This window comes from Saccopteryx bilineata, chromosome 3 (assembly GCF_036850765.1).
Source record: "Saccopteryx bilineata isolate mSacBil1 chromosome 3, mSacBil1_pri_phased_curated, whole genome shotgun sequence".
Lineage (NCBI taxonomy): Eukaryota > Metazoa > Chordata > Mammalia > Chiroptera > Emballonuridae > Saccopteryx > Saccopteryx bilineata.
The window spans coordinates 33836894-33859063 of record NC_089492.1 but is presented as its reverse complement, the minus strand read 5'-3'; the positions used below and the strand labels follow the sequence as shown (position 1 = coordinate 33859063).

General features: G+C 37.8%; 1 protein-coding gene across 8 annotated transcripts in view; it reads right to left on the bottom strand.

Annotated features, from left to right (window-relative positions):
• Positions 1-22170, bottom strand: part of NCALD (neurocalcin delta) — a 456249-nt gene that overhangs the window by 77787 nt on the left and 356292 nt on the right. The window contains exon 1 of one of the 8 annotated variants that reach the window (XM_066265924.1): positions 14631-14784. The exons of the other annotated variants lie outside the window; for them this stretch is intronic. The gene's annotated coding sequence lies outside the window, so the exon portion shown is untranslated. Of the gene's footprint in view, positions 1-14630; positions 14785-22170 lie in introns of those variants that run through there. 8 annotated transcript variants of the gene reach the window in all.

Genomic DNA, 22170 nt, shown 5'->3' with positions numbered 1-22170 from the left:
TGGAAAAAGTTATCATCAGTAGACAAAAATTTCTAGAAAATGGCTAACAGATACAGTTGGATTGAGCCAATAAAAACCACCACATAAAACATATTTCAAAGAGAGCTGATGAAGAGGTGAGAGCCATTCTCGCCAACAGAACCTTGAAGAATTTACATCCGAAGTCACAAGGAGAAAGAGCAGTCAGGGTAATTAACAAGAGGGTCCTGCAGAATGCTTTCTTCCCAACTCTTTCCACCCACTCCAAGCTCTGCACAAAGGGTCAAACACCGGTGTAGCTCACCCCCCAAAATAGAGTCTTCCTGACTTTGGCAGTTAGGGCAGTCATAGGCTTGCTTGTCTGCTTCTTCCTTTCAAATGTGCCTCTCATGAGCCCAATGTCCAGCCCTGTCATTCACGAGGAGCATGCCAGAAAACATTCCCAAATACACAGCCAATGAAATCCCACCAACAACCTCCACTAGTCAAATCAACCCAGCCCCTCATTTACAAATATGACTGGGACAAAGTCACCAGTTATTTAAGAAAAACCGAGAACATAAAAAAGAAGGATCTAGAAGAACAGAACAACAGATGTCAAAGGAAATAGAATTGAACAGGACTTAGAATATAAGCATTTTTTAAAAGTACTATTATTGTTTTTAGGGAGATTTGAGAAAATATTGCATTCAAACAATAGCATGCTATTATGAAAAAGGGGCTATAAGAAAACAAGCAAAGTATTTTATAAAAATTAAAGAAAAAAATTAAAAGATCTTCAGTAGAAAGACTTAAAACATTGACATGAAAATAAATAAATTTGAGATCTGGAATACAAATTTGAAGAAACTCTCTGAATGTATATAAAAGGAAAAAGAGAAAATATGAGGGAAAGTTAAGAACATAGAAAAGAGATCCAAGAGATCTAATATTTCTTAGACCTAAAAGACATGCAATATTCCTTCACCTGTAACCGTTATTGGAAGAGAAACAAAGAAGATAGAAAAGAACATCTTAAAGAAATAATAGGACAGTTTCCTGAGTTGAATAAATCTTGAGTCTTTAGATTAAAATGCCTGAAGTCATAAAAAAAATAAAATAAAAACAAAAAAATAAAGATATGTCTGGTTACTCCCTTGTGAAATTTAGGCTCTTCAAGTACAAAGAGAAAATTTTAAAAGCTTACAGCAGTGGGAAAAAGCTACTTATAAGGGAATCAAAATCAAAATGGCAGCAGACTTCATATCTGTTTTTCAGATTGTTCAAAGACAATGGAATAAAGCCTGTAAAATCATGATAGAAAGTGATATTGAATCTATTTTTCAATTATGAGAACAAAATGATGATCTACCAAGACTTAGCCTTTCTTCTGCCATTTTGAAAAACAAGTAAAAAAATATACCCTAGAAAAACTGAAAATGAATCCAAGAAACAGGTAGATCTGGAAACAATAGAAATAATCTAGTTGTGAGGAAAGAAATCCTTGAGGAACAGCCTATATTTAGTCTGAATTAGAACATCTTCAACAAGCAAAGTGTTATCATAAGCAAACTGGATACTTAAGAATCAAAATTTGGATGTGAGGGTGATCTGGCTGCGACATCTGTCACCCCATTGATCGCCAGGGTTGATTCAACTGATCTGGCTGGCTAGGCAGGTGTCCCCTTCCACCCTCACCTCTCCATGTGCTCCCTCCCAAAGCTGTGTGCTCGGTCAAAGAGGACGACCTTCCCCAATAGAGGAGAGGACCATTCTTTGGTCAAGGGTATATGAGTAGCTGCGCTCCCCTGCTAGAACCTCCAAACAAGTCTCAAGAATTGAGAAGTAAACTGTGACATGCCAAATATGCACTGAAGTTTTAAGTTTCTACAAGTAAATTAGAGGAGAGAGAGATTATTAAAAACCCTAGAAAGTTAACTATATACATAAAGGGCAATCATGGCATAAATATGAAGCAAACTAAAATATAGTATATTTTAACACAACGGAATATAAAAAAAACACTGGTGTCTGAAGCAAGTAAAGGTAAATATCTATGATCAAGGTCAATAAACATGGTGAAGGCCTGACTAGTGGTGGCACAGTGGATAGAGCAATGACTTGGGATGTTGAGGACCCAGTTTGGGAATCCCTAGGTCATTGGATTGAGCACAAGCTCATCCAACTTGAGCACAGGCTCACTAGCTTGAATGCGGGGATGGGGTCGCTGGCTTGAGTGTGAGATCATAGATATGACTCCAGGATTGCTGGCCTGAGCCCAAACGTTGCTGGCTTGAAGCCAAAGGTTGCTGGCTTGAGCTCAAGGTCACTGGCTTGAGTCAAGACATGAATGACAAGCAATCATTGAACAAATAAAGTGCTGCAACTATGAGTTGATGCTTCTCATCTCTCTCCCTTCCTATCTCTCCCTCCTTCTCTCTCTCTCTCTGCAAAAATTATATAAAAATAAATAAGTAAATATGGCGAGTCCTCTAAACTCTCTGTGAGCACTAGGTCTCTGCAGAAAGCACCTGTGGCCTTGGCCAGTTAGCTCAGTGGGTTAAGAGCATTGTCCCAAAGGTATTTTTTGTTTTATTATCTATGTTTTTTTTCTGATCTTTAAGAGATAACTAACTTAACTTTACTAACTGAAAATATACACCATTAAGGAACATTTAGTTCTTTTTAAAAAATGTTGATCCCCAATTTCTTAATGTCTGATTTATTTTCAATTTTTAATTGGTAATTCAATTTTGTTAGAAACAGTAATTCTGCTTTAAAGAAATTTATTTGAAGTTCAAATTCTCAGTTTAATTTCAGAGTTCCTTTTCTTTTGTTGAAGTAAAGTAAAATAAAATGTAATGCTGCTTAATTTAAAAATATTAATAGTGGTTATTTTAGTCAGTAGAACATTAAGAATAATGTTTATTTTCTTCTTTATATTCTTTTGTATTTCCCAAATGTTCTATCATAAACATATATTGATTGTAATATTTAAGTTACTTAAAGTTAGTATTAATAGAAGACTAACATAAGATTATTTGACTACATTACTAGGACCAGAATTTCTCAGGTGCGATGGAATTTTTTTTTTTTTTTTTTTTTGAAAAGCTAGGTGATGAGCTGAGTGATTATATAAAAACTATATTGAATATGGTTTAAGCAGGTTTCAACCCATCATCTCTGTTGTATGTCTGAAATCTCTCTATCATGAAACTTTTCATAAACTCTGCCCACTCGTGTAAACCTAAAAACTTCCAGTTATCTTGGGACTTTTTAACAGGGGCTTTATTAATTAAAGAGCTTATACAAGAGAAAGAGGAAAGGTAGCTTTATTTTAAATTTCCTTGAAATGGCCCTGTTTTAAGAAAGTATAATGATGCTTACCAGAACCTGAGGTTGGGGGGAGAATGGGGAGTTAGTGTTAAATGGATACAGGAGTCCAGTTTGTAAAGGTGAAGAAGTTTTGTAGATGTATGTATGGTAGCTGTTGGGCAGATAAAATATATTATGCTCACTTTGTTAAAGATGGCGCTGCCCACATGGAAGCCTGTCGTCCAGGTGATATTAATGTGTGTTGGGGGTGGGCTGTGGGCAGGCAGGATCCTTGTAGCCTGGAGCTTGGTTTTAGCACTAAGCCTTTTCCACCCTTTTTGATGTGGGGTGGTGCAATCCCATCATGCCTCAGATAAGTGACTTTGTGTTAGAGACTTCCCTATTTTGTATATTGGATTAAAGGTTTTGATTTCTACACTATAAAATGGGGGCAGAACGGAAGCTTGCTCTCTTGGTTCCTGAGATTAACATTAGAGGAGAGAGCAGAGAGGAGAACAGAGAGAGGCCACATGGAGGAGACCAGGAGAAGCAGCCAAGATGGTGGAGTGTTGAGTGAGAAGCCAGTGTGTGCAGTTTGTGCAGGGAGAAGGAAGGAGATGGGAAACAGAGGTCAGTAAGTCTGGTGAGCTAGAAACCTTTGATTCTAGGAAACTCGGATAAGTCAGTAGCTTTGTGAGCACTGAATGAGTGGGTTTTGGAGCCCAGTGTGTGTTTTTACTTGCCCGCCGGGTGCGAGCTAGGATTAAAGATGATGGCCCATCAGTTTTTAGCTCCATTGTTTCTTTACCAACTGTCCGAATCCAATGCGAACCTGCATGGGCCAGGTGGCTGTGATGGTGGCCCTGGCTACTGGCCCTACTGGCTTCACAGAAGCCATGGCTGCACAACGATGTCAATGTACCTAATGCCACTAAATTGTATGCTTCAAAATGCTTAAAAGAGTTAATTTGATGTTATGCACATTTTACCACAATAAAAAAAGTCCCTGTTTCTTAAATCTAAACATGATTGAGCATGATTTCAGGAAGACGTTTTCCTTTTATTCAGTATCGCAAAATCAGTAGATTTTGTCAACCTATAAAATTATAGAGTTTTGTGCCTTTTACAAGACACTATGTGACTTTAGTAAAGTAACTCTCCTAGTGAGGGCGCTGATGGAACAGTTTCGGGCCCATCAGCCAGTTCACGGCACTAATCCCTCAGCCATTTTGAGGTCTAGTGGAGGAAGAGGTTTTTTTAGAAGAGCAATGAATTCGGCTTTTAAAGTTGGAATGTGCCAATATATTTGGAGGTGAGCATAGCAGATTTTAGTGCCAGGTGTTTTTACAAAGTGGAATTTGGACCAGAGGTTATATCTTTCTTAAATGGCTTCTATTTTGTGAAAACATCTTCTGGATATACCAGAAAAATAATCTCATGAAAACTATAAGTAACATTTTTTTAAGTCTCTATTCAAGCTATTAAGAAAACCGCCAAGAAAGTGAATGGTTTCCTTTAACAGCCCCTGCAGTTGGCCTTGTAGCAGATCTCAGAGCTCACCGGGGGTTCCATTCAGCCCTAAATGTCCGGGAGGCAACAAGAGCATCAAGATGGGTGATGGCTCCAGAAACAGAAATTCGTTTCCAAACATACACAGTTGTCATCAGTAGTGCTGAGTGATGTTCTAGAAGCGTAAAGCACACCTTTTACCCTCCATCAGAGACTGACATAACTGACTCTCTACTCAACTGGTTTACAGTTTTCACGTGATTGAAAATTTAAAAACAATATAGCACACATTCAATTCCTGTGAGGTGTTGGAGCCCAGGGACAGTACTAACCTGTATGCTGCTGTGTTGAAGTTATCACTGATGTTAATGTGTGACCTTAGACCTATACTAGAATGATTAACAAACTGTATTTTTGTTAGATACATAGGCATAGATTTTCTATTATTCTTTATACTGCACATATATATTAAGACACTGTTTGCACGTACAATTCACAATATTTTTCTTAAGAATGGGGTGCTGATTAAAACACCCTGATAGTTGTCAAACAAGTATAATGATCATCAGTTTTCAAAGACCACAGGTATAATGAAATATACTTACAATTAAAACTTCACTGAACATAATCTTTCACTGATGACTTAAACAAAAGGTTTGTTAGAATAATGGTACAAATATCCCAGTGGTTTCAGTATGAATATCAGTTACTATTATATAATCATTATAGGATAGTTCTATAGAAAATGTAATGAAGCTCTGGCTGGGTTGCTTATTGGTTAGAACATTGTCCCACTACGCCAAGGTTGAGGGTCTGTTCCCCAGTAAGGGCACATCCAAGAATCGACCAATGAATGCATAAATAAGTGGAACAAATTGATCTTTCTTTCTCTCTCTCTTCCTTCCTCTCTCCAAAAAAATTTAATAGATTAAAAATAGAATTTATAATTTACAAAAAATTAAAAGAAAAAAATGTTATAAAGGCTTGATTTTTTCTGGTTGGTTCGGGTTTTAGATGAATGACATTTTTACTGAATAACACATTATATTGTATGTTTAAAACTATGAAATTACGTCGTTCTGCCTGTAGATATCACTCAGCTACAATGAAAAGGGCCCATCACAAAGAATTTGGGGCATAAAAGAATTTACATTTTTTTAATTTAAAGTTAGAACTTTCTATGAGAAAACTGGAGGAAAAGAAAACACTTAACAAATATTTGGATTTTAAAAATAAGTTGTTTAAAGCAAAAGGAAACAGAGTAATTAAAGTATTATACCATTGTTTGATACATGCATTACTCACTTGCTCCCTACCTTTTACAAGCTTCCTGTTGTCCATCAGACAAGTCCAGTTTATCTTATATTGACCAATTCTAGATTCTCCATTGACCCACCTTGGGAATTGTAAGTTTTTGTTTTCCCATTCAATTTCTTCTTTAAAAAAAAAATTATTGCCCTGGCCAGTTTGCTCAGCAGTAGAGCGTTGGCCCGGCATGTGGAAGTTCCAGGTTTGATTCCTGGCCAGGACACACAGGAGAAGCACCCATCTGCTTCTCCACCCCTCCCCCTCTCCTTCCTCTCGGTCTCTTTCTTTCCCTCCCGCAGCCAAGGCTCCATTGGAGCAAAGTTGGCCCAGGCGCTGAGGACAGCTCCATGGCCTACACCTCAGGTGCTAGAATGAGGCTCTGGTTGCAATGGAATAGATGGTCTGGTGGGCATGCCGAGTGGATCTCAGTTGGGCACATGCGGGAGTCTGTCTCTCTGCCTCCCCACTTCTCACTTCAGAAAAATACAAAATATGTATAGATATATTTATTGATACAGAGAGAGGATGGTTGGGAAATGAGAAGTAGTTGCTTCACTTTAGTTGTTCATTGGTTGCTTGTCGCATGTGCCTTGACCCGGCAAGCCCAGAGTTTCAAACCAGCAACCTCAGCATTCCAGGTTAGTGCTCTGCTATTTCACTACAGGCCAGGCCCCATCCAGTTTCTTGAGCCCAGACAGGGTGCCTTATTTCTGTTGCCAGGATATACTTGTTTCTTACTCGTGGACAATTCTTTTACTTCTTTCTGTAAGTCATGTCAAATGTTCTACATCACTCACTTCTCTACAGTTGCCTCAGTGCCACATATCTTTCTGTAGTTAATCTATTTATAAATCACTTACCAGAGATTGAATCAGTAGGTCCTCTATGTCCAGTATAGCACTAGGCACCAGGAGAGATTGCAACCAACAGAGAAGACATAGCTGTGGACCCCAGCTGCATATGTTGTCCAGCCTCCCCAGCTAGACTGTAACCTTTTCCAGACTGGCTGGACTTACATTAGCCTTGTAGCATCCTACTTAGCTGGAACATCTTGGAGGAGGAGGGTCATGTGCTGGCCATTAAAAGGTTTGGATGATTGGAACACATCTGTCTGGTGTCCAGGGTAAGCCAATAAGAGACAACTGGAGGAACCTTACCAGTCCTTGGACGTGAAAGAAATCTTTTCATAGATGCTTAATTCCAGGGCTCACTATATGGAGTTAATAAACATTGAAAGAATATATGAATGAGCAAACAAACCAATTAACCTTCTAAGGGAAGGTGGAAAGGGGTGACATGAGGAGGGGGTGACATTTAAGTAAGTGAGAAGAAAGTCAGGGGTATTGAATTCTCTGCAGTAGAAGAGAGGCCTCTTTGAGTGAGGGCCCAAGGACAACATTTCAGAGTCTTCCAAGTGCCAAGTTTGACCAATATTTGGAACCACAAGCCAGTTGGACAGCTGCCATTTTGGCAGCTTTGTCAATAGGAAAAAGACTGCTGAAAGAGCTAAATCTTACCTGACCAAGAGGAATTCCCTAGATTTACTATAAATAATTAGAGAGAGACAGACAGAGAGAAAAGGGTTAGAAACATTGAAAATGGGACAAAAGAAAACATCAAGGAGACTGCAGAATCTAACAATAGAAAACGAGGCAGCAGTTAGACAGAGTATATGTGAGAAAGGAAAACAAAGGAACATAAGGAAGACTAAGCAATGACCAAGGGAAATGGCACAGTACTGCCATCCACACTGGACTGTCCTGCAGAGAGGGTTCCGGCCGGCAGGAGGCAACAAGGGAGATTTTACTAAAATCTACAGGCCAGTTTCAATGTAGCGCAATCTCCTGGAACCAGCAACAGCATCGGTATGTAAGACACCATTCCAAATTTATAAACAGACGTGTACCTATAGGTTGTTTATAATTTGATTGGTAGCTGAAATATATTTTCCTTTAGAAGTTATTTATGTCAAATCATAAAAACTTCTTTGATCTATATATACCTGAAGTTTATTCCTCTATACAAGTATTTCAGTCATCTCTAATTACCTCTAGTTATATGTTCTAGTTATTCTGGTTGCCTAAGAAATAACTCCAAAACTTATGGACTTAAAACAACAACAAACAATTTTTATTTTGTCATGAATTTGCAATTTAGGGCAGGCTGGGTAGAGATGGCTTATCTCTGGTCTATTCGGCATCAGGAGGGGTAAGGGGATCTAATGGCTGGGCCTCCTCTGAAGCAATGCCCACTCACATGCCTGGCAGTTGATGCTGGCTGTTGGCTAAGACTTTAACTAGAAGTGTTGGATTTAACACCAACATACGGCCTTTCTACATGGTCTGAGCTTTCTCACAATATGGCAGCTGATTTCCAAGAGCAAGTGTCATGTGTAAGAGAAACAAAAAATAGCTAAAAGAAAAAAGAAATTGTATTCTTTCTATGATCCAGCCTTGGAAGTCACCTAGCATTATTTCCACTATGTCTATCTGTTGGACCAATCACAGCTCATGAGGGTTGGGGGGAGGACAATAGACTCCATCTTTTGATGGAGAGAGTATCAAGATTCTAGAAGAGCATGTGGAAGTAGATATAATTGTATGGTCATTTTTGTAGCATACAATCTGTCACAACATATAACATTACTTCTAGGAAAAATACAATCTAGTCCATCTTAAAAGGCAATATAACAAATGAATTATATTATCAGGAGTCGAGGACCAAACACTTAGAGCCCCGTTATATACCATGTGACTCTGGGTAATTTGTTTAAGCTCTCTGTGCTTCAGTTTCCTCATTTACAAAAATAGATGTTGTGAGGGAAAAAAGTTATTTTGAAAAGAGCTTGTAAGACTACGTGTTAGTTGTTATCATAACACCGGGGGTATACCTCCTCCAGCTTGGGCAGTCGTACTTCATAGTTCCTTCGATCACACTGGCCAGCACAGCCGAAAGGGAAAGCCTGGCCTTGGCTGTTGATACACATAGGTCTCTGGGCAGGTTCCCGACACAGCTTGCCTGTAAGTTCCATGATGGTGGGGACTGTGTCTGTCTTGTTCACCAAAGTACTCCTGGTGTCTACTCCAAAGCCTGGCACACAGTAGGTGCTCAAAACTTGTTGAACATATGGAAGACTGACTGGCTTTTTTTTTAAGCAATAGGTGATAATACTTTATTTATTTTTATTGATTGATTTTAGAGAGAGGGAGGGAGGAAAGAGAGAAAGAGAGAGAGAGGGAAAAACATCAATTTGTTGTCCCACTTTTTTTATACATTTGTTGATTGATTCTTGTATGTGCTCTAATCAGGGATCGAACCTGCAACCTTGGCATATAAGGATGATGCTCTAACCAACTGATCTACCTAGCTGGGGCAAGACTTGAATGCTCAAATTGAAGTCCAGGCAAACGAAAGTCAGAAGTCAAGAGAGTATCTTGGGCTTTTTATGCCAGTGGCATAGGCCAGTGGTTTTTAACCTTTTTATACTTGAGAACCAGTGACTCTCTGGCTGGAAATGGATACATGCAATGGATAAAGTTTTATCTTACCATACTAGGCAGTACAACGCAGCACAAGCTGGTGTTTGATTTCCAAACCCCATATGTACGATGCATTTACTGCTACATAAGTTTGTCCGAATGCTTTTTATCTATTGCACATGGTTTGTAAATGCTTTGCATGGTGCAAAATGTTACTCAAAGGAGCCTACAAGTTCCAAAGATATCTAAGACAGCCTCAATAGTATTTTCATCAATAAAACAGGCTGATAAGTGGCAATTACCCTGAGCAGAAGTGAATTCTACTAAGGTAATTGGGTCTGTAATCTTCATACAACATCAGTGTGGTTAACTCATATACAGAGCAGCCCAAAATTTCTGGAGGACTGGCACCAGTCCACAGGCAAGCAATTAAAAACACTGGCATAGGCCACTCAAGGATCCCATGAGGGAAGAACCCAAAATGCCTATTCGAAGACTTTGAGTGCAGTACCAATTAAATGCTTGCAGATTGAGTGATGCTACCTCACGCTGCACCTGATCCATGGTAAGATGTGGAAGGCGTAGGATGGGATAACTTGTACGATGCTATTATTTTATCTCCCAAGATGTTGTAAATATGGTTGTCACAAAATTGGTCGTGCTTTTAGATGTATGAATCACACAAAAGTCTGTGGGAGTCAGCTGAGCAGACAGCCAAGTATTCTAACACTCTTGACATTTACCTCTAATGAATCTAAGGTTTAGATTCATTAAAGAAAATATAGAATCATCCTTTAAAAAACTCATCTTTCATAAAAGCAATATGCTGCTTCTGGTTTTCCTGCAGTCATTGGGACAGAATTCAGAAAATACGGACAACCCTTCCATTAGGGCAAGCAGCAGCTGGAATAGTTTTCAGATTAGAGATTTTTTTCTCGCAAGTCAAATATAGAAGTTTAATGTTAGCTGAGTATACTGTGTTTTACATTAGTGTAAACTAAATTTTAAAAGGATACTGTGTCTCTAATTAAAGGCATTTATAGATAGATGTCCAAATAACTAAAGTTCACTGCAGAGAGAAAAAAGAACACACTGTCTTTAGTTTGGAGAATGTGGCTCCACTGAATTTAAATATTTACCATATAATTTGTATATCAGAGTCTTAATGAGCACTAAGTTTTATGGCATCGCTTCTGGAAACCGTAAAAAAAATGCCATATTTTGGAATGCTAATTCTAGTTGGATTTCCACCACAGGATACCACTTAAATAACAGTTGATTTGATGAAAAATAATGGCACATTCTTTTCTGAACTTAAACTTTCAAACACCTGCCATCAAAGAAGCAAACAGTACAGCCTAGGGTCAGAGATTTTAGACTTTTTCCAAGTTTCCTCATCAAAGTCCCCAAAGCAGGTGTTCTTTCCTAGTCCAAAGAATAAGAAAGGTTTGAGAAAATCCTTTTACGTAATTTCCCAGAGAACACATGAAGAAAAATCTCTAAGCTTCCATTTCAAATGTTAGGGATTTGGATTGACTCTAAATAACAGCTTGTACAAAACGTCACAGCTCCAATTCTCTCACGCTGAGAAAGGATGGCTTTGGACACTCTGAACGCAGGCTAGAAAGACAATGCTATGAGAAGTCAGTCAACCAGCTGCAAAGTTACCTGGTTAGTTGAAGAGAAAAATTCGGCATTCTCTTCTGCAAATTCAGTGTGGCATGGAGAATGAGACGATTACTTACATGCATCCCACTAAACAATAATATTAATACCTCCTGTATTGTTCTTAAATATCCAATTAAGTCCAGAGTAAGATTCTGCATTCAAATTCCTTGAAAAGTGTCTCCATTCCCCACTTCAGTTTAAATGTGTTTTGTCCTGGGGACTTCTGGCAGATAAACCTGCAAGCTCTATCCTGACTTACTGGCATTAACATTTTTATTTATCAGTTCTCACATGTGTTTTACACTCAGCTTGGAAGTTACATAAGTTCTTTAATGCTGTATACAAAGTGCCTTCTAGAGTATTCCCTCAACTATGATCTCATATAACATCGTGCATTCTTCATCTAAGTACTACTTGCTTATTTTCTCTGAGTGGATAAAGGTCCCTTTGTAAATAGCTATCGACTTGCTTCTATGGTCCATGGTTTTAACTTGCATAACTTGCATTAATGCTATGAATTTTTTCTCTTAACCCCTATCTAACCAGGTGAGGGTTGCTCAGCCCAGGTCACAGAAGACTCCTTATGGATTTCAAGGAGGAAAATAAAAGAAAATGACAGGTTGGTAGCTATATGGATATCTCATCCCTTTCCATTAGAAAATTCTGGGGAATTCACACGATCCAAGAATAAAATCAGCTGTGGTGGAACTGAATTGGGAACGGTGGTGTGCATTCTGATTAATGTTGGCCCGTAACATTTTGGTATCACTGGTTCACATACCGTTAAACTCAAGGGTAGATAGAATTCAGGGGGAGCAGGAACTTGGATTGAAAAAAATCTGTGTCTTTAGTTTCACTAACCTCACACTGAAACTGAGTCTTTCTTTTTATTAAAATGTAGTCCACAAACCACAGTACCTGTGATTTTGTTGCCAAGAAAAATGGTTGATATCCTCATATCACATTATAGTCATTTTAGATATCTTGAAATATCTTTTACCTTCATCACTGTACCGAATTATGGTAGGTATATACCTGCTGCTAGTTTGTATTATTTAATAACGAATTATTAACAAAGCACTTACCACAATTTTTGAAAAATTAGTTAATGTATTTCAATAAAAGATGGTTTTCTTTGTAATCTTGCATACTTTATCTTATGCATTTAAAAAACAACATTCTGAGAAGAGTCTATAGGCTTTACCAGGCCGCCAAAGAGGTCTATGGCACCAAAAAGGTTAAAAATTCATGCAATTATACACAAAACATTTAATACTGCAACAGCCAGGTTTCTAGAGTAAATCATTCCTTGCTAATATCTTTTGAAGCTGAAACGAACTTGACCTTGAAACCAACACAGTCTCATTGTTGTAAATAGGTGATTCTGATGAGAGTCATTTCCCCCTCCGTTTGCCATAAGAAAAGACCTGTAGATTCTAAAACATCTCTGCTATCATGGCACAGGATGTTTTCTTCTAATGATAAACTTTATCATTGCCATTTTGCCATCAACACTAAATTGTTCTCTTCTGTTTTATACTGCTGAAATCCAGTTTATTTTATAAGGGCATTGAATACATTCATTTTATAACCTTAATTTAAAACATTACAGAAAAAGCATTAAGAAAGCTAGTTGGAAAATATAATGATAATATCTTATTTTGAGTAAAAAAAATAACATCCAAGTACTCCATCAAAGACAGTGCTTTTAAATAATAGTGTCACTGGTTCTATTCATGCTCATTTGAAATGTTGCAAATCAATTAACATACTTGTATGGGTATTAAGAATATGACCTCTGAGTTATAATTATAAAATAAATTAAATGACGAGATGAAGTCTCAGTAGATACACCTTGACTATAAGCATATTAGACTTTTTGGAAAATCCTCTATGGCGATTCTGACCAAAAATAGACAAATCTAATGCCAGCAGGTTAGATGAATATTCCATCATTGAAAACCATTGAGAAATGATTGATGTACTCACAATTATTCACTTATCTCTGAAGCTAAACACTGTTCAAAATGCTCATCTCCAGAGTAAAATAAATGAGATCAGAATTCAGAAATTAATAAAGAACATCAAAAATAAGCACAATATATTCTTGCTGCAAATTGAGGTATAATTCACTTCCTATAAAATATATTTTTTCATCCACATGGTTAAACCATTATTTTCCAATCATCTAACTAGTAGGTATATTACATGTGCTGCTCTTCAATTTGATTTTTTTTTTCCCCTGCCAAATTTGTAAGATTTAGAAAGCTGGTTATACATCTAGGTTTGATTAACTTGAATACCAGAGGTTTTCTATGAATTATAGGTGACAAAATGATCCAACTTATATATATAATGATAGAAAAGTCAAAATTCTAAACTTAGGAAGAAAATTAACTACAATAAGACAAATAAAACCAATTTGCATTTTATAGTGTTATAGAAATAAAGAAATGAAAGGCCTTATCAATCAGTCATCAAATTATTCAATCAGGATCTGGAGCAAATTTTTAGTGAAGATTTATATCTGTGTTTGAATTAAAACACTAGATCCCCCAATGATAATTTAGTTTTAGGGCTACTGTTTCCTTCTAAAGGAATGCTATCAATTTTTAAATCTAAAAATAGCTTATATGACTTGTTAGTGAAGACAATCTAATGTTATTCTCTTCACAGATGATTTTTCAGAGGAAGATACTGAAAATGTACACTTTTGCACTAACAAGCAAAAAGCAACCGCACGCACACATGTAAGACTGTAAGACGTTCCACCCCAGCTTCCTTGGCATAGTCCAGATTATTTTCCTAAACAGGAAGCTGTTGACAGCTCTGCCTGGTATTTTCAGGATGCCCTATTTACATGAAAACCCCAACTTTTGTTTTAAAGTATAATGTTCTTCCCGCGGTGCCTAGTGTTGCTAATAATGAAGGCTGCAAACATGATAGAAACCAAATCCAAACTATTCTAGGATGATTCAGAATAGGGGAGCAATTGTAAAAAAAAAAAAAAAAAAAAAAGCCAAGTTAGCAACCTATTGCAAGGCTATGCTGGAGTCTTTAAACCCAAAGCAATGCTAACAGGAGGATTCCTAGAATTCAATGGGGAATATTTGGCTCAAGCTGCAAAATCCGTATCTCCAAATAATGCCTTGCTAGCAAGTATTGAGCAAGAAAAGCGATTACATTTTAACTTACTTCACACGAACATTAATCTGAATTCAACCAAATCCCAGAGACTCTGCACAAAATTAGCAACTAGAAGCTGCTTCACATTCCCCCCCTGGTACAACAATAATTGCTCAGGAAGACAAACTTGTGGGAGGCAAGAGAGAGGGGAAAACCACAACGATCTATAAAATATCTAGCGATCTGTGTATAAAGGCAACTAATTACCTCACACGGAAGAAGTGCAAGATCTAACAGTCCATGCTCCGCAGCCCCTGGGCGGCAGCAGCGGCGGCAGTGGCGGCAGCGTCCGGAGCAGCAGCAGCAGCAGCAGCAGCAGCGGAGGCGGCGGCAGCATCCACCAGATTCTCACAGGCCTGTGACTGTGTGGACTCAGCCACAGTCCTGCCTCCAGCTGACGTCAAAGTCCCTGTCACATGGCCAGATGAAAGCCAAGAGAGCATTGGTTGTCGTAGCAACCAGAGAACAGCTCTGAAATTATTTCAATAGGTCATCTGTCACTGTGGTGTGTATGTATGTGTGAGTGTGTGTGTGTGTACACACTCACACACACACACACACTGTAACCATCACGGACAGCTCCCTCAATCTCTGAAGTGGTGACACAAGACAACTTTCCTCTTTAAAACTTTGGTGTCTGTTCTCTACCGTTATTTGCAAGAAAATGCATGCCACTCTGAAGTTCCCATTGGTCTCGCTCTCACCAGCATGAAGCATGTGTCTGTAGCAAACAGAAGGAAAGAAACTGGAAAATTCTGGGAGTCGTTTTCGGAGCTAATTAAATCTATTTGTAAGCAAATGGATAAAAACAGAAGCTCAAGGGGAGTTGGAAGAAAAGATATTTTAAAAACTATATAAGAATCCAATCAATGTACTGAGTCATGGCAGTGATGGAAAGAAAAACAAGAAACATAGGGGTGGTGGCCCAGAGTCAGATGAGGAAATCTAACAATCCTGACACCATACAGGATGGGGAAGTCAAGTGAGACAAATTCAGAATGCCTGCATCGTAAAATGTCTATGCAAGAGTGATGGCCAAGAGAGTTTCAAACCAGTGCTACTTTAAAACACCCCTGAGAATACATTTATAACTCTTTTGGACCTTTGCTCTGGGGTTACCATACAGGTGCCAAATGCTGTCTTCAACGCTCTCGTCCGTACCCCTCTGGGGCTCAGTGTGGTGTGAATGGGTAAGTGTCCCGCCAATGCCAAGTTCAGTGAAGCCTTGAGCAGCAGAATAAAATAACCGTGCCGTGCGCTTTCCAATTCAGCGTCAGCAGGACCGCCTAGCTTACTGCTACCATCACACGTGGGCTCATTTCCTGGTTCGTGCTCCCTCTGTGTCATAGCAAGCCAATTAAACTAAATGAAATAAAATCCACAGGAGGGTGCTCTGAAAAATACATTTAAAAAACGTATCCTCCTTCAAAGGGCAGAGGGGAGAAAAGGCAGGGAGAAGAGATGGCTTTTAAAGGTACTTAGAAGTACCTTTCCATGCTAGTGTTATTAGGATTTACGTTCTGGCTTCTCTCTTTTTTTAAAGAGTAGCTCTGGGGTGTTACAAAATATAAATGGAAACTAAGTCAGCTGGGCAAATTATATTTTTGTCACTTTAAAAGAATACAATTTCTTCAGCATCAGAAATGGCTTCTTGAACAATAAGACTAATGTCCAGACTGTTTGGTCATGGAATCTTCCTATTCATCTTCTTGCTTTACTTCTGTCCCAGCTCCCAGGGAGAAAAGCTATATTTTATTTGAAAAGTTATTTTCCCGATGTTACTAGCTGTAGCACTGCTAAAATAAAACCAAATTGTAATGTTCCCCCTTTCATTTCAGATTAATGATAGCAAGAAATTTACCTGCATAGAGACAACTGGCTCATTGAATCCAACATCTATCTAAATGGGTCAGGATGTATAACCAGGGGCAGATTTTAGTAACAGTTGCAATTCACAAATTTGCAATTTGTTCCAGTAGAGCTCTGGTTTTCTGTTCCAAAATGCACATTCTACTAATGAGGGGAATGGCAGGGGGAGATAGAATGCATCTCCTCCTAGCCTTTCAGGGCCCCATTCTCCGAGCACCTGCTTTGTTATCTCTCTGGCTCTGCATCTGTGGCTGTCTATTCCTCTTCCTGCAGACCCAGCATTTGAGAGTAAATCTGCAGTACCACTCTTTGCCAATAGGTGATGTCCTCTGAAACCAGAAGCTCTCAGTTCTAAAAATCCCTGAAATTCATGGCTTTAATTAGTTTGAAATTCAGCAAAAATGAGCACTTTTTATTGTATTTTCTATTATTTTTAAGACTAAGTATATCTTACTGTAAAACTCATTATAAGTTCAATACTCAATGGACTGACTTTCCATATGTAAAGTGGATGCATGTAATCTGTTTTTTCTATAGTAAGGCTCCAACCTATCCTCACTTATTTTCCTTTGCAGACTGCCTAGGATTAGAGACCCCTCCTACAGCCAAGGAAGCTGCCAGTCGCCTGCATGGTTGAAATCGTGATGATGATGTCTCTAGAGCTCAAATTTCTATCAATTTGGCTCATTAATCCAAACGTAGTTTGAAAATATCACAGGAAATACACACGAGGGCCTTTCCAATTACAGCCCACAACATTCAAGGAAAATGTGTCATTTCATTTTTTAAATGACAACTCACTTTTTTTTTACGTGACAGTGATTCACTGAATTTAAAAATACTCATTCAAAAATACTTCTGCACTAGAGTTTTAACTTGCTGCGTGAATGTCAAGGCTGCATTTTATTAGTCTGACCACCTTGCCAGAAATAACTTGCCACTAAACCAGTCTGACTTGGGTTCACACACCTGATGTGGTTAAGGTCGTGAGCAGATGACTATAATCAGCCTTTTATTTGATGTTCCTAGATAGAAATGTTTCTGTCTCCCCGCCCAAACATGAGTGGGAAGGTACTTGGTTCAAATCTCATCTGGGCAAGCTACTTGAGTCTTCTGAGCTACAGTGCCTACATCCTAAGGTTCTTGTGAGGATTATATAGTCAATGTATTCTAAAATTCTCACACCTTTCCACGGGGCAAGATGGCTCAACATGCACGTCATTTCTTGCTTATCTGATTGACTCTGATAAGTCTTAAAAGACCTTTAGGGAAAGGATGGGGTGTCCTATTCATCTCTACAACTCTACACTTAGTACATATCCAGGAGCATAATAAGTGCTCAATAAATGTTGAATGACTCAACTACTGGAAAATAAATGCTGAGCAATGGAAAGAAATGGTTCTTTTGTCTTCCCACGAACAGAGAATAGAATGCCTCAACACCCTCCCCTCACACCAAAGTGCAAAGGAAGAAAAAAAATGTTGTTTTTTTATTTTCCATCAATGAATGGGTCCAAATCAGTTTACCAAGTAAATGAAACTAATCTCTACTAAATCATAAATACTTGAGTGTAGTAAGTTATGTGTTGATATATTTTATGGCGATTGCTGTTGATGTTGGATGATCTTTCACATTAATGGGGCATTGTTCTAACTACTGTAGATATATTAAATCATTTACTGTAATAACCCTCCGAGGCAGGTACTAATCTTTTTACATTTCACAACTGAAGAAACGTAAGCATAGAAAGATTAAGTAATTTGCTCACCTTGTACCTACAAAGCCAAAATTTGTACCCAGTAAACATGACTTCATACATTTTTGGAAATAATTTACATTGGAAATATTTTTAGAAAGAATTAAATTATTTCTTATGTTTATTTTATACTTGGGGTTGTTTTTATTTTTAATTTCTTATGAAGAGGAAAAAGTCACCTTATTTTTTCTGCACCTGGGAACTGTAATGATCTTAATCTAGCTTAGGTCTAAGGAGTAATATGGCAAGAAAAACCTAATCAGGATGATTCGAATCAAGGGAAATGAGCAAAAGTAAATAGTGAAAATATTCTGAATAAAGCCATGCTCAAATGATTATTTCTTAACTGAAGCAAATATTTGGATTGCACAGGCTTGGGTAACTCTTGTTTCCCATTATGATATAGTTGCATGGTTCAAACCAACACTCTCACTGAGATCACAGTAATAGCTGGAGTTTTAAAAAGTGGCTGGCAAGCATTAAAGAGCAGCAAAGGCAGAAACATCTTTATGTGTCAAGATCTCAGATGAAACAAAAATATATTGATGTTAGCCCAATATTCTTCACATTATCTCTGCTGTCTCTTCAAATTATTGGATGATTCTTAAGTGGTGTGGGGCTTTTGGCATTTTCAGAGACTGGAGAGACAAAAATTGGAGTACAAATATGCAAAAGCATCCAGGATTTTTTTTAGGGATAAAAATTCTGATTTTTTTTAAAAAGGAATCACAGAGAAAAAGTGGCCTTAAAATTCTGAACAGTTTTCCCTTGGAGTATTTGCCAGTTCCTTACAGTGTCATACAAGAGAAAGAAGTAAAACATAAAGATACATCAAAGAGGATAAAAACATAAAAGGAAAGTTTAGCAGTCTTATAGTCCTCAGGAGACAAAAATCGGAGTATAGGGTTCTTCAAGGAGTTTGAGCTGGTAAACACCCAAGCTTCTCATTACTAAAAGGCAATGCCTTGAAAGTAATGGAAAAGAAGAAATAGATGCATCCTCAAAAACTAGTTTCCATCCTAGAGTTATTATGATACCTACATGGATTGAGGTAATTTGTCCTTATTCTAACTATACTCAAGAGAAAATTAACCCTCTCTAAAAGAATGTGATGACATCCTGAGCCCTTATAATTTTTTGTACACCACTTTCAATTCAACCCCAAATCATTAATCATTGCAGAAGATTAATCATGCCCAGTCTGACTGCGCAAAATCTAAGAGGAAAAAATAGTCAATAGGTGATTCATTTCCTATAAGTATCAGACAGGGAATAACTATAATCAATATGTTCAAGGGAAGAGATGGCAAGATGGACCGTTCCACGTGTAAAAAATAAAATCTATGAAAAGGAACACTAAAATTAAAGAACTGAAAAATACAACTGAAATTAAAAGCACAATAGATGGGTTGAAGAACAGAGAAGAAATAGCAAAAGAGAAAATCAGTGAAACGAAGGATAGACCAGCAGACAATACCTAGACTGAAGTGGAAGGAAAAAGGGAAAAATACAGAAAAGAATGTAAGACATTTGGGACATGATGAAAAAGCTAACATGCATTTGGGAAAGAAGGAGGGAATAAAGAGATAAGACAAAAGCCATATTTGCAGAGAACTGGCTAAGAAATTTTCAAAACTTACAAAAGATACAAAAAAACAAAGAAAAAATAAATAAGAAGCCCTACTGACCCCAAATAGGGGAACTACAAAGAAGATCACTCACAGACACATTATGACCAACCTGTTGAAAACTGAAGACAAAGACAAAATCTTAAAGTAGCAAGAGAAAAGGTCATATTAACTTTAAAAGAGCAATGAGACCTGACCTGTGGTGGTGCAGTGGATAAAGCGTTGAACCTGGAAATGCTGAGGTCGCCGGTTCGAAACCCTGCTTGCCTGGTCAAGGCACATATGGGAGTTGATGCTTCCAGCTCCTCCCCACCTTCTCTCTCTGTCTCTCTCTCCTCTCTCTCTCCCTCTCTGTCTCTCTCTCTCTCCCTTTCTCCTCTCAAAAATGAATAAAAAAATCTAAAATAAAAATAAAAATAAAAGAGCAATAACTTTTTAACAATAAAAAATTCAATTAGAAAATCAGCAAAATACTGGAAGAGATAATTCTTCTCAAAATATATACAAATGATAAACAGCACACAAAAAGATTTTCAAAAATCATCAGCTAAATATAAATTAAAATCATAATGAGATATTACTACATACTTATCAAAATGACTTAAATAAAAAATAGTGACAATTCCAAATGCTGGCAAGGATGCAGAGAAACAACCACTCATTACTAGAGGGAATGTAAAATGATACAGCCACTATGAAACAAAGTTTGACAATTTTTTAAAAACTTCTACAATTTTTTTTTTTCAAGTTGAGAGGAGGGGAGATAGAGAGGCAGACTGCATGCTTTCTGACCAGGATCCACCTGTCTGGGACCGATGCTCTGCCAATCTGGGGCCATGCTCGCAACTGAGATATTTTTAGCACCTGAGTCAGAGGCTCCATGGAGCCATCCTCAGAGCCCAGGACAGATGTGCTCAAACCAACTGAGCCATGGCTGCGGGAGGGGAAGAGAAAGAGAGAGAGAAAGGGGAAGGGGAAGGGTAAAGAAGCAGATGGGCGCTTCTCCTGTGTGTCCTGGCCGGGAATCAAAACCTGGAACTTCTACACACCAGGCCGATGTTCTACTGCTGAACCAACCGGCCAGGGAAATTTTTTTTTTTAAAGAAGAAACTGAATGGGAAAACAAAAACTTACAATTTCTAAGGTGGGTCAATGGAGGATCTAGAATTGGTCAATATAAGATAAGCTGGATTTTTCTGATGGATAACAGGAAGCTTGTAAAAGGTAGGGAGCAAGTGAGTAATGCATGTATCATTACATGTCAGGGCCTGCAAACTACAATTCTTTATTGCATTCAAGAAACACTTGAAAATAGGGGCACAGAAAGGTTAAAAGTAAAAAGATGGGAAGTCATGAACAAACTACCGATAGCTGGTATAATGATATTACTGTCAAGAAATAGATTTGATAGTAAGATAAGCAAAAACAAAACAAAAACAAAACAAACAAAAACTACTAGAGATACAGAAGACTTCTGAATTCAGTTTTCTAAATATGCATGTACCTAATAAAATATCATCATGACAAATAGAAAAAAATCACATCATAGTATTGATTTAATATATCTTTCTCAGCAACTTAAAGAACAAAAGAAAGTAGAGATACAGAATATTTTAATGACAAAGTTAACCAACCTGATTTAATCACCATATAAAGAATGATGATGTAAATAATTACAAAATACACATTGTTTTTTAAAATGTATTTAACAAGACAAACTATGTGGTGGGCCATAGGAATGTCTCAACACATTAGAAATAATTGAAGTCACAAGTACACTCTTTGTACAGTGTAGAACAAAGCTAGAAATCAGTATTTAAAGGACAAATAGAGCTTAACCAGGCGGTGGCGCAGTGAATAGAGCATTGGACTGGAATGCAGAGGACCCAGGTTAAAAATCCTGTGGTCGCCGGCTTGAGTGTAGAATCATAGACATGACCCCATGGTGGCTGGCTTGAGCCCAAGGTCGCTGATTTGAGCAAGGGGTCACTCACTCAGCTGTAGCCTCCCAGTCAAGGCACATATGAGAAAGCAATCAATGAACAACAAAGGTGCCGCAATGAAGAATTGCTGCTTCTCATCTTTCTCCCTTCCTGTCTGTCCATCTGTCTGTCTGTCTGTCTCTCTCTCTCTCTCTCTTTTTCTCTCTCTGTCACAAACACACATACATTAAGAAAAATAGAAAAATCCCTAAATGGAAACTAAGCAATGCACTTCTAAATAATGTATGGATTTAAAAGATTTACATTGCAATTTAGAAATATTTGAACTGAACAACAAAAAAACAATGTATCAAAATTTATATGCTCTAAAGCACTATTTAATGAGAATGCACATATATGTTAAAAAAATACAAACAGCAAGCAAACAGTGAGGTTCTACTTCTGGCATGGCGCTTTGAGGAGCCCCTGGACCTGGTCCCCAGTGAAACAAGCATAATTGATGAAAAATATTGTAAGATATGGCTTAAAGTCTCAGGAAATCATTCTTAAG